The sequence below is a fragment of the Sciurus vulgaris genome (assembly GCF_902686455.1).
Source record: "Sciurus vulgaris genome assembly, chromosome: 15".
Taxonomy (NCBI): Eukaryota; Metazoa; Chordata; class Mammalia; order Rodentia; family Sciuridae; genus Sciurus; species Sciurus vulgaris.
The window spans coordinates 65,099,692-65,111,418 of record NC_136476.1 but is presented as its reverse complement, the minus strand read 5'-3'; the positions used below and the strand labels follow the sequence as shown (position 1 = coordinate 65,111,418).

General features: G+C 48.9%; 1 long non-coding RNA gene across 1 annotated transcript; it reads right to left on the bottom strand.

The window, feature by feature from the left end:
• Positions 1–3,887: 3,887 nt before the first annotated feature.
• Positions 3,888–8,365, bottom strand: LOC306645036. Its single transcript, XR_013759516.1, has 2 exons — positions 8,233–8,365; positions 3,888–4,139 (listed from the first exon to the last, which is right to left on the bottom strand). It is a non-coding gene; the product is annotated as an uncharacterized lncRNA (long non-coding RNA).
• Between the last annotated feature and the right edge of the window lie 3,362 nt (positions 8,366–11,727).

The following is an 11,727-nucleotide window of genomic DNA, read 5'->3' as shown; positions in this document are numbered from 1 at the left end:
CTTGGAACTCTAAGTGGCCAGGACTCTGGCTTGAAGGATGAGGAAGGGACCCTTCCCAGGCCCCAGGGTGGCCTCACTCTCACTGTCATTGGTGGTGATTCCCTCTCCAGGGGGCTCCACCCCTGGTACAGGAATGGCTTAGTCTTGTCATTGACAAGTCCAACTGTTCCGAGAAACTCTTTCCCTCCTCAATTTGAATGCCTTTACTTCTTTAGTTTTTTGTTTTTTGTTTTTTAATATTGTCATATTTAGCAGTATAGCTATCCATCAGGCTGGGATTCTTTTTGCCATATTTGTGCAAGTGCATAACATAATCTGATCAATCGATCTCATTCCCACATAACATAATCTGATCCATCTCTTCCCCACTACCTACCCTTCACCACCTCCCTACCCCTGATCTACTTGCTCTGAGAGACTCTTTTTAACATGACTTTGTGAATCTCTATTCCAGTTTATCATATTTGGGTTTCGGGATTGTAATGAGACAAGGAAATAATAGGAATTGCTATCGTTGTGTGTTATGCAGTAATAATAAGCTGTATTTGGTATTTGCCTGGACTTGTAAAACTAAAATCATAAAGGAGCCTGGTGATAAACTTGCTGTGTGGCAGGATGACACTCCTGAACAATGCCGATATGAACCTTTATCTATGATATGCCTGGGGGCTCCTAGTCTAGTCGTATTCTGGTCTTTATGAAGCATGACTGGGCTGAAATCACTACTGAAACCCCTGGGCTTTTGGAGCAAACTGTCAGCAGCACCGTGACCAGAGGACTCCACGTCGCTCTGTCTCTTGGCTGCCCCAGCTGCTGTCCACTCTATTGCTGGTTGCTGATCGACCGTTGTCACTGAGGCCAGACGATTGACCAACTCTCCCACAGCGACAACTGCCACCCACTCCGCTTATCAGGCACCCGAGGATATCCGAAGACACCCAAGGAGCTGAGAGAGGTTATGGCTGAGAAGAATCCCTCGGTCTTGCTGCCTGACTTCTTGGCTAAGAGACGTTGCATTGAGAAAGTCCATGGGGTTGGACTCTAGGTGAACAGGGAGTGAATCTTCAATGTATTTGTGATTTTCTATTATGAGGAATGTTAAGTCGAGTGTGCATTGTATGAATAAAATCCACTTGTTGGAACCAAACTTGATTCCTCTCTTACTCACTGCTCGCGACAGGGATTTAAATCTCAAGGGGCAGACCCCATTCTGGAAAGAACACACCAGCTGCCAAAGGAGGTAGAAGGAATTCCCATGCACTGGCCTCCTGCCTATGGGAGCAAGATGCAGCATGGCGTCCAAACTAAGAACACAGGCTCCCCAGGCTGAATCCAGCTGTCCAACGACTCGCCAGAAGTTACATGCCCTCTCTCTGCCCTCTCAGTTTTTAATACCTGCCATTGTGCTTGGAAGGAAATGGGTTCATGGCGTGGAGTCTGCGAAACAGAAGCGTTTGCTCCTGTTATTACCAGGCCCCAATAGAAACCTTACCTACCTACCTCTCACCATGCGATAAGTCATATTCTCATCTCTACTTTGCCACCAAGAAAGCAGAAGCCTGGCAAGGTCAGAGAGGTAGAGAGCTGGAACTGAAACCCAGGTCGCTCCGACGGCACAGCAGGGTCCCTCTCCATCGCCCCTTCCAAAATATCCTTCCCAGGGCCACAGTGGAACCACTTCTCTTCTCTGGGGTGAGGTGGGGTGCGGGGAAGTCTATTTTCATCTCTGCAGCTCACCCTTGAGCAAGAAAAAAGACCAAGGCCCCCGCCCCTGCGAGGCCAGAGCCGGGGTGAGCAGCATCGATTGCGCAACGGAAGCAGCTGGCATGGCAGACGCGTGCACGCTGACCAGGATGGAAGTTTCATTTCCAGAGCACAGAAGAAAACCTATCCCCGGACATCTTCCGGGACCTCCCCAGAGGTGGATGGGCAGCAAGGGCATTGGGAACTCTTCCCTGTGGTCCCAGGACCTGCCCAAAGTGCAGGCTGTTGGTCCCTGCTCACCACGTTGGCTCCTATCACCAAGGTCGCTGATTCCTGGATATGAACACCATCCTCAGGACAGTCACCCATGAAACAGGAAAGAAGAGAAAGCAAGGGCCCGAAAAGGACCCTCACCATTCACCGCAGGGTGTGGGCGGAGCTCTGGGCCTTTCCACCCATTGGATTTCAAGCTGTCAGTCCTAACTTAGGACTTCAGGTCGACTCTGACTTTAGTTTCCTGTTTTTCAATGTGGAAAACTATCCCTAGCTTGCAGGTTCACTGAGAACAGGGGGAGGGAAACTATGTAACATACTGGACCCATTATTAAGGAGATTGCGAAAACCACCATCAGCCTAAGGGAATCAGGGTGAGGATGGATGCTAATGTTTTCTAAGAGACCAAGAAAGCAAAGCACTTAAGTTTTTCTATATGCAAATTAATTGCAAAGGGAAGAGAAAAAGGGAAGGAATATTTCTGAGTACCTACCCAGAGGCTAGAGATTGTATCAGGCCCTTTTCCTACAGTGACTCTCTGGACATCCCACCTGGTGACTTTATTGCTCTCGTTGTACTGATAATGATGCTCATCCCAGGGGAGGTTGTCAAGAACCCAGGGCCAAGTGACTACAATCACACCTCTTTTAGTTGTTGTTGTTCTAATTAGTTATACATGAGAGCAGAATGCATTTCCATTCGTAGTACATGAATGGAGCACAGCTTTTCAGTTCTCTGGTTGTACATGATGTAGTCAGACCATTCATGCAATCAGACATGTACCTCGGGTAACGATGTCCGTCTCATTTCACCATCTTTACCTCCCTTACGCCCCTCTGCCCAATCCAAAGTTCCTCCATTCGGCCCTTGCCCCTCTCCCCATTATGGATCAGCATCCACATATCAGAGAAAACATTTGGCCTTTGGTTTGGGGGTATTGGCCTATTTCACTTAGCGTCATATTCTTCAACTCCATCCATTTACCTGCAAATGCCATAATGTTATTCTCCTTTAAGGATGAGTTACCACTCTGGAAAGCAGTGTGGAGATTCCTCAGAAAACTTGGAATAGACCTATCATTTGAACCAGCTATCCCACTCCTCGGTTTATACCCAAAGGACTTAAAATCAGCACACTACAGAGATACAGCCACATCAATCTTCATAGTGGCTCAATTCACAATAGCCAGACTATGGAACCAACCTAAATGCCCTTCAATTGATGAATGGATAAAGAAACTGTGGTATATATATATATACAATGGAATATTACTCAGCTATAAAGAATAATAAAATTATGGCATTTGCAGGCAAATGGATAAAACTGTTAAGTAAAATAAGCCAATCTCAAAAATACAGAAGAGGAATGATCTCACTGATAAGCGGATGATGACACTTAATGGGGGGTGGGAAGGGGACAAGAATGGAGGAAGGAGGGACTGTACAGAGGGAAAAGAGAGGTGGGAGGGGTGGGGGGAGGAAAAAAATAACGGAATGAATCAAACATCGTTACTCTATGTAAATATATGAATATGCAAATGGTATGCTGTTACTCCATGTGCAAACTGAAACAACATGTATCCCATTTGTTTACAATAAAAATAAATTAAAAAAAAAAAAGAAACTGTGGTATCTATACACACCTCTTTTTAATATCACCATTCACTTTTTCCCCCACAGTGAAAATGCTGAGAACTCCATACCTGAAGAAAGAGATAGTGTGACCTTCGTAGGGTGGCCCCAAACAGTACCTCTCAAGTACTTTTGAGGAGAACCAGCTTTGTTTTGTTTTGCTTTCATTGACTAATCCATCACAGACGGTGACATTTGTAAAATGTAATGAAAATAAGTTACTAGATATGAAAAACTTTAAAGGACATACAAAGTACAAGCAGACCAATGTTTAAAAAAAAAAAAAAAATTAGATTCAACACACATAGCATCACTCTGTCAAAATGTTAGAAAACCGTCCAAGCCTTAGCTCTGTGCCTGTGCTGATCTCATCAGGGGCCCGGCTGTGGAGAGGAAGCCATCCACGTGTCCTGGAGAAAGTCCTCAAAACCTGTCTTGGTTTGCCTCCTGTCTCCATGCGAGGCTTATTTGACACGGTGTGGCTGTGGACCTGTTTTCTCAGCGTCTCCCCAAAACCTCCACCATCTATAACTGTAATGAGACAAGGAAATAATGGGAATTGCTATCATTGTGTGTTATACAGTAATAATAAGCCGTATTTGGTATGAACCTGAACTTGGCATTTGCCTGAACTTGTAAACTAAAATCATAAAGGCGCCTGGTGACACTTGCTGTGTGGCAGGATGACACTCCTGAACAATGCCGATATGAACCTTTATCTATGATCTGCGTGGGGGCTCCTACTCTAGTCGTGTTCTGGTCTTTATGAAGCATGACTGGGCTGAAATCACTACTGAAACCCCTGGGCTTTTGGAGCAAACTGTCAGCAGCACCGTGACCAGAGGACTCCACGTCGCTCTGTCTCTTGGCTGCCCCGGCTGCTGTCTACTCCATCACTGGTTGCTGATCGACAGTTGTCACCGAGGCCAGACGACTGACCAACTCTCCCGAGGCGACGACTGCCACCCAGCTTCCGGCTTATCAGACCCCGCCCCGAGGATATCCAAAGACATCGGAGGAGCTGAGAAAGGCTACGGCTGAGAAGAATCCCCTCAGTCTTGCTGCCTGACTTCTTGGCTTAGAGACGTTGCATTGAGTAAGATCATGGGGATCGGACTGTAGGTGAACAAGGGAGTGAATCTTCAATGTATTTGTGACTTGCTATTATGAGGAACGCTAGGTTGAGCGTGCATTGCATGAATAAAATCCACTTGTTGGAACCAAACTTGATTCCTCTCTTAGTCACTGCTCACGACAATGACAACATGGTTCTAGATCCTACTATCTCTCAGGGGCTTCTGCAGTTCGGATCAGAACCTCGGTTTCCAGGATTTATTTGAGGTTCTTCTCTTATTCCTTCAGTTTTCCCTTAGCAGCTCCTACGTAAACACCAAGCTGTTCTCAGAGGCCCTGGAACCAAACAGAGGCAGAAAGTGGAGCTTCTGTGAGCAGGTGGGGGACGAGAGACAGGTAGACAGAGACAGAGAAAACAACAGACTCCCCGCCTATTCAGTGTTTTCAGATGTCAGCCCTGGAGGTGTCAACTTTGCATAGTGATCTCCTGATCTCTGCTATCTGCCTAAGGACCCACTCAGGCTGGTTCATACACTGAACCAGAGAAACGGCAGGGCGGGGACTGAGGCTCAATCTGTCTGAGGCGTCCCAACCTACGCCCTGACTCGACTCGTGGTTGGAAGCCCCAGCTGAACAGACCCAAAGACAGTAAAGGCACTTCCAAGAGCACCCTCCCGTGTGGCCAGCCAGCGTCCTGAGCAAAGCCCACAGTGCCACCTCCCAGACGCACGCCAGGAGGGCAGCAGATCCGCGGACGGCACTTGTCCCCTGCCCTCCCCTGACATCTTAGCAGGAACCCGACCCCTCAAGGACTCCCGGTCCACGTCATCGTGTTGTCACCGAACGCTCGGTCCTTGTTCCCGACGCCAATCCAAGTAACAAGGACATGGTTTTGAGAAAAAGGGAAAAGAAGCTTTATCTCTTTGCTACCAAAGGATAAGCCCAGGGGACTCCTGTCCTGGGGGCTGTGGTTCTGCCCATCAGGGGGAAGAAGGGGTTTGTAAAGGGGTGATGAGAGGAATCCTGTTTCCTGAGATTGGGGAGGAGAGATTATTAAGATCAGGGAGGAGAGTCGGGGAGAAGAAGGCTGGGGTCAGAAGGTCAGGAGGAAGGAAAACACATGTAGGTTCCAGAGAAGTAAGGCTAGATTCAGAGCACAAGGTGGACCACGGTCGCAGTGTAACTAGACAGAAGGCCAGGGAATGGACGCCCATTCCGGTGTTTACCAGCCTTCCCCATGGCCAGGTCTTCCCACCTGTCCCCTGAGGATCACTCCAAACTCCCAGGTCCATCTCCGACCACTTTCCCTCAAGCTGGACAGGCTACTCTCCATGGCAACAATGAAGTCCCCTGCTCTGGGCCCGTTCCAGTCACACTCCATCTTATCTCACTTCGTTTTACAGAGGTCCTCTTATTTTTAATTTTTTGTACCAGGAAGTGAACTCAGGGCACTTAGCGGCTGAGGCACGTCCCCGGTCCTTTTTACTTTGTATTTTGAGACAGCTTCTATGTTTCTCAGGTCCTCACTAAGTTGCCGGGGTTGGCTTTGAATTTACCATCCTGCCTCAGCCTCCCAAGCTGCTGGGATTTTAGAGGTGTGGGCCATCATTCCAGCTACAATTGTCCTTCAAGGAGGGTCTCAAGACTTATGTTCCCCACAGACAGGTAACAGTGACTCAGAGAAGCTCAATAACTTAATCAAAGAGCTAGTAAGGAATAAGGATGGAATTTGAAGGAAGGTTTCTCCATCACAGGGCACCACCTCATACAACAACCTGTTTGTAAAGCACTTTGCACATAAAAGACGTACTCAATAAATAAATCCCTGAAGCCAACAAAAACAAGAAGTAGTGGGGAAAATAGGAAGTGAGTTTAAAAGGTTATGGTATATCCACTGAATGGAATACTAGTCAACCCTGAAAAATGATGCTGAAGAGTAGGTCCAGATGTGGAGAGATTTCTTGATGTCAATGGAGTAAGGCAGGGGACAAAAGAGTATGTAGAGTCACATAGATAGGAATGTATACACATACATGCACACATATGCACACTTTGTAAAGAAAAATGCCAAGGATGGACATATCTTTGTGATAAAATTGAAGGTGGTTTTTGCCTTATTTATGTATATCTGTAATTTCTGAAGTTTCATAGTGACTATGGTCTGCCTGGCCTTGGAAGATCACAGCTGAACACCATGGGAGGGATCACATGGAAGGAGGGACCTGACAATAACCCTAACCAGTTGGGGTCTTTTTGTTTGTTTGTTTCTAATGTCCTGTGAGCAACTTAAGTATTTCTTAGTCTTTTCTTGCCACCAATCTGGAAGAGTATTTACCAAAAGTGGAGTCCAATAATTGAAATGTAGAGGGAAGTGGGGCTTCCCAGAGTCAGGACTTTTGGAGACCAACATTGGATTTGTTCAATGTCACTCCAGTTTGTTTCTGTTGGATGCTCCCAGGGCCTGCTCACCTTTGGTGAATATGTTTTCTTGATCAGCTGTTAATATGGAGGAAATCAGAGAAATCGGCCACCAAAGCTCTGTGAGGATTTGTCATCATGGCGTCACTCCCGTGAAGGGCTCTGGCATCCAGAGGTATACAGTTGTCTCAGTCCCTAGGCTGAAGTGAAAGAGGCAGATTCACTGGGTGTAGGGGACACCCCGAGGCTGGCAGATTCACTGGGCACAGGGGACACCCTGTCCCCCAAGGCTGGCAGATTCGCTGGGCGCAGGGGACACCCCGAGGCTGGCAGATTCACTGGGCACAGGGGACACCCTGTCCCCCGAGGCTGGCAGATTCGCTGGGCGCAGGGGACACCCCGAGGCTGCACCGTCGACCCTGCTGAACTTCCAGCCAGGCCCTCGGTCACCAGCAGATACACTTGCAAAGGTCTCTTGCTGAGGTCATCCAGCGATGAGCTCAGCAAGAAGTGACTTGGTGACTTCTCTGAACCCCACATGGCCATCAGGGAAGGAGAAGGCCACAGCAGGGGCCTCACAAGCACCCTCCCGGGACTCCGCTCTCACCTCTCCTGGCTTCCGTGTCCTCCCTGTGAAGGGGTGACACTGGCTGTCCCACCCACTGCGATGACCTTTAGCCTCCCCTCATGTGTCCCACAGGTCCGCTGTGGTCGGGGAGCCGGTCTGCATCCTGCTGGGCTAAGGCAGGACAGGCCGTTGGCTTTGTTCTTAACTGTGTCCTTGGCAAGCTGCAGGTTGTAGTCACAGGTGGCAGTGTTGTGGCTTATCCCAGAGGTAAGGACGACTCACACACGGAAGCAAGTGTGGAGATGAATCTAGGTATATATCTTCCAACTTCCCGTTAGCCTCCGGAAAGCGTCGTTATTAGAAAACTGTGTGGTTGGAAAACAGATCTGCTCAACTTCGTACCTTGCCTTCCTCAGCCAACAGGGAGGCCGGTCCCGTGGTGGCACCTGCCCTGGGACCACAATCTGCATGGTCCTGGTACCTGTCACTCACGAGACGTAAAAGAAAAACAAAGGCAGAAGGCAACCCCCTGTCACGCTCTGCCAAACCCCTCTCCACACGGACCCTCGATCATGCTCAAGTGCCATCGTCCCAGACCAGGAAGGTCAGAGGCGACGCAGACAACCTGCGCCTCTCCCTCAGCAGCTGCTCTGACCAAAGTTGGAGCCCTCACCTTGGAGTCCCCTGTGAGGAGGAGGCTGAGGGATGGAGTGAAATCATGACCGAAAATACAGCGGTTTTTAAGGAACAGTCAGGCAGGGTGGGGGCTGGGAGACGGGCTGGTCAGGAAATGCCAGTTTAAAGTTAGCTCTGACCTATTAATCAGCTGTGGGGACAATGATGCAGGAGGGGCGGGAAGGCCGGACATGTGCTCGCGCCAGATTTACGGGCCCAGAACAAAGGGTGGCCTGCTCGTTCAGAGAGTCTCTTTCCCTTTTCCTCTGGCAAAATGAGGACATTGTTTGAAAAGCCAAAAAGAACACATATTCTAAAGACTGAGGTCATTTCCAAAGCTGCCACACGTCCTGATGGGGATCCACACACATGAGGAGGTGAGGGAGACTGAGACCCCTCCCCGTGCTCTCCACGGACCTGGGGCCACCTGCCCGAGGACCCACCTGAGGTGCTCACCTGAGTCACTCAAGAAAAATCCAGAAGGCTTGGGAGAGGCCTGCGAAGGTGTCTCTACCTCCTCCCACGAAGGCAAGCTTTCCTGGGAGGGTCTTCTAGAGGGTGGGCCACCTAGATCACTGGTGGTCTGTTTCCTCCACATCCAGGGGAGGCTTGTCTCAAGAGCCAGCCTCATGCCATCAGTCTGGGAAGAAGAGGGAAGCGGGAAGTAGGTCGGAAAGAGAGGAGGAAGTGCCCGAGCAGTAACTGGGTTTTAAAAGCCCACCTGGAGGAGGCAGATGCTGATTTCCATTCTCAGAGCCTCGTGGAGTCTGGGAACCAACGGGCTGTGTCCTCACAGCCTCTCCCTCTGGGTGGCTGCCCCTTCAGTCAAGTGCTGACTCCTCAGACCTGGAACTTCAGAGGAGTCCCCTGGACCTGTCTTGCTCTCCTGCAATCCAACATTGACACAGCCGCCAGTATGAACTTTCTAACCTCCACGATTGGCCTTCTCCTTTCTGGCTCGAAAATATCCCATCGCCCTGCATCATCTGCAGAAAAGCCAAGGCAGACGCCTCAGCCTGGCCCCAGGGTCCTTCAGATTAAGGCGCGCCTGCCTTTCCAGCTTAGCTCCCATTTCTTTCTAGCTCCCACCATGTCCTTTAGCCCCACAGAATTATTCTCTGTTCCCTGAATGTGACATGCTTCTGCTGGAAAAATTCTAGCCATTCTTTAAGACCTAAACTTCACTATGACCTCCTCTGCAAAGGTAGACGCCCTTACGTTGATAACTAACCCACGGGCTGGCCAGGTTCACATAGTAGTATGATTAATAATATATAATTATATGCACACATAACTATATTAATAATAATGTAACATTTGTCAATACACTACTTAACTGGGGGGTTACTTGAAGGCATAAATACCAGTGAATGACTGACTTCCTGAATACCTGACTGACTGAATAAATGAATGAATGATGAACTACTAGAAAGGGTACTGTCTGGGTGTACGGAGGCACATGTGAATATTTTTTGTAGGAACTCTATATTTATAAGCAATTCGAGTCACTGAAAATCAGTGTCTCGCCCATTCCAATATTTTAATTGCATGTAAAACCACTACAAAAGAAGATACTCCTAGGCCGACTGAAAAGATCCTTTGATCTGGTAGCTGTTTTGGAATCGGGGTCTGGTTGTGGATCCCTAGAAAAATTTGACAGGGGTGAGTCCCGGAGCTCCCCTGGGACATCTGGTCAACCCAGGAACTAAGAAGAGAGCTGAAGAGCATGACAAAGGAGGGAAAACAGGGACCTCAGCTGGCACAGTCCACGTCAGCCCAGAGCACCCTGTCTGAACAGCACTGCTGGCCCTAACCAATCTTGGTCACTCGGGGCCTAGAAAAGTTGAGGTCAGCATTCCAAAATGCAGCCCTCCCTAAGGCCCGGCACCTGGGGCAGACTCCCCACAAGCCCGGGTGGTAGGCTCTCGAGTAACCATGCGATGGTGCCTTTCGTCATTCCACATTTTCTGCCTATCCACGATGCAGGTACTTTGTTAGAAGCTGAAGTTACATGCCCGTTGCTTTTGTTTTTTTTTGTTTTGTTTTGTTTTAGTTTGGTATGGGGGATTGAACCCAGGAGTGCTTAACCAAGGAGCCCAGCCCTTTTATTTTATTATTATTTTTTTATTTTAGGAGAAGGTCTCCCTAAGTTGCTTAGGTCCTTGCTAAATTGCTAAGGCTGGCTTTGAACTTGCCATCCTTCTGCTTCCCGAGCCCCTGGGGTCACAGGCATGCGCCCATAGGCTCCCAGCTTACCCATTGTTATTTATCACTGTGAGTTAGCACATTATCTCTGCCAGGCAGAGAACCTAACAACAACACTGCAGAGTATGGCAGCGTGACTATCATTTGGCTGATCAGGAAACTGAGCCAGAGAGGGACTGTCAGATATTCCATGAAGTCCCAAACGAGGGCTATACTCCTGGGTGTGGTTAGCAATGCAGCAGGGGTTCCTGAGAGAGAGCAAAGCGCAACCCATTGATCTCACTTCCAAAAATAAACCAGAACGTGAGACCAGAAAGAGCACGATGACTTGGAGCCTATTCTGAGGCTCAGCGGATGATGGAAATAATGATTAAAATGCATGCAAATGCTCCCGCACTGGGCTTTCAGAAATGGCAGCCACAGAGCCAGCTGGACAGGCCCCTCGGAGTAGAGCAATGGCAAGTGCAGTGACCTGAGGACCAAAGAGGACCCTGGCATCTACCTTCTCCCTGAGCCCACTTCCCCTCTGCAGACCAGGGATCTGCAGCCTCATGGGTTATGAAATTCAAATGATATGAAAGGTCGACAAGAACCTTTGGTACCTAAGCACCAACCCATGTCGCTCCCTGTTAACAAAGAGGCAGAGGAGCTATTTATTCTGTGACTTCTTTGCCTCATCAAAAGTGAGGGTCTACAGTGTGAGTTCATCAGGGGAGAAACAGATGGCTGCTCAGGCTAACTCTAAAGCCCTCCAGTCTGCAGCTCCAGGCTAGCCTCAGTTCTGCCTCTGTGTGCACCTTGCACAGGCATGTGCAAATACACACACCCCCAAAACATGGTCCCCGAACATCCGCCCGCCGCAAGTCATGGTTCTTAGCCTGGGGCAATTTTATCCCCCATGGAATTGTTTGGCAATGTCCACAGACATTTTGGTGACCCTGCCATAGGTGGGAAAGGGTGGCTTGTTGGTTATGTTAGTGGGGAGAGGACAGAGATGCTGGTAACATCCTGCAATGCCCAGGACAGCCCCTACCACAGGGGACCTTCCAGAGGCAAATGTCCTGACGCATTCACTGGTCAAGACCCTGCTCCAAGCCTCCGTTCATGCTAGTCCTTCTGTTGAGAGCACACCCTTTCTTTCCTCTTCTGTTCTGCTCAAACTCTACCTCTCCAGAGAGA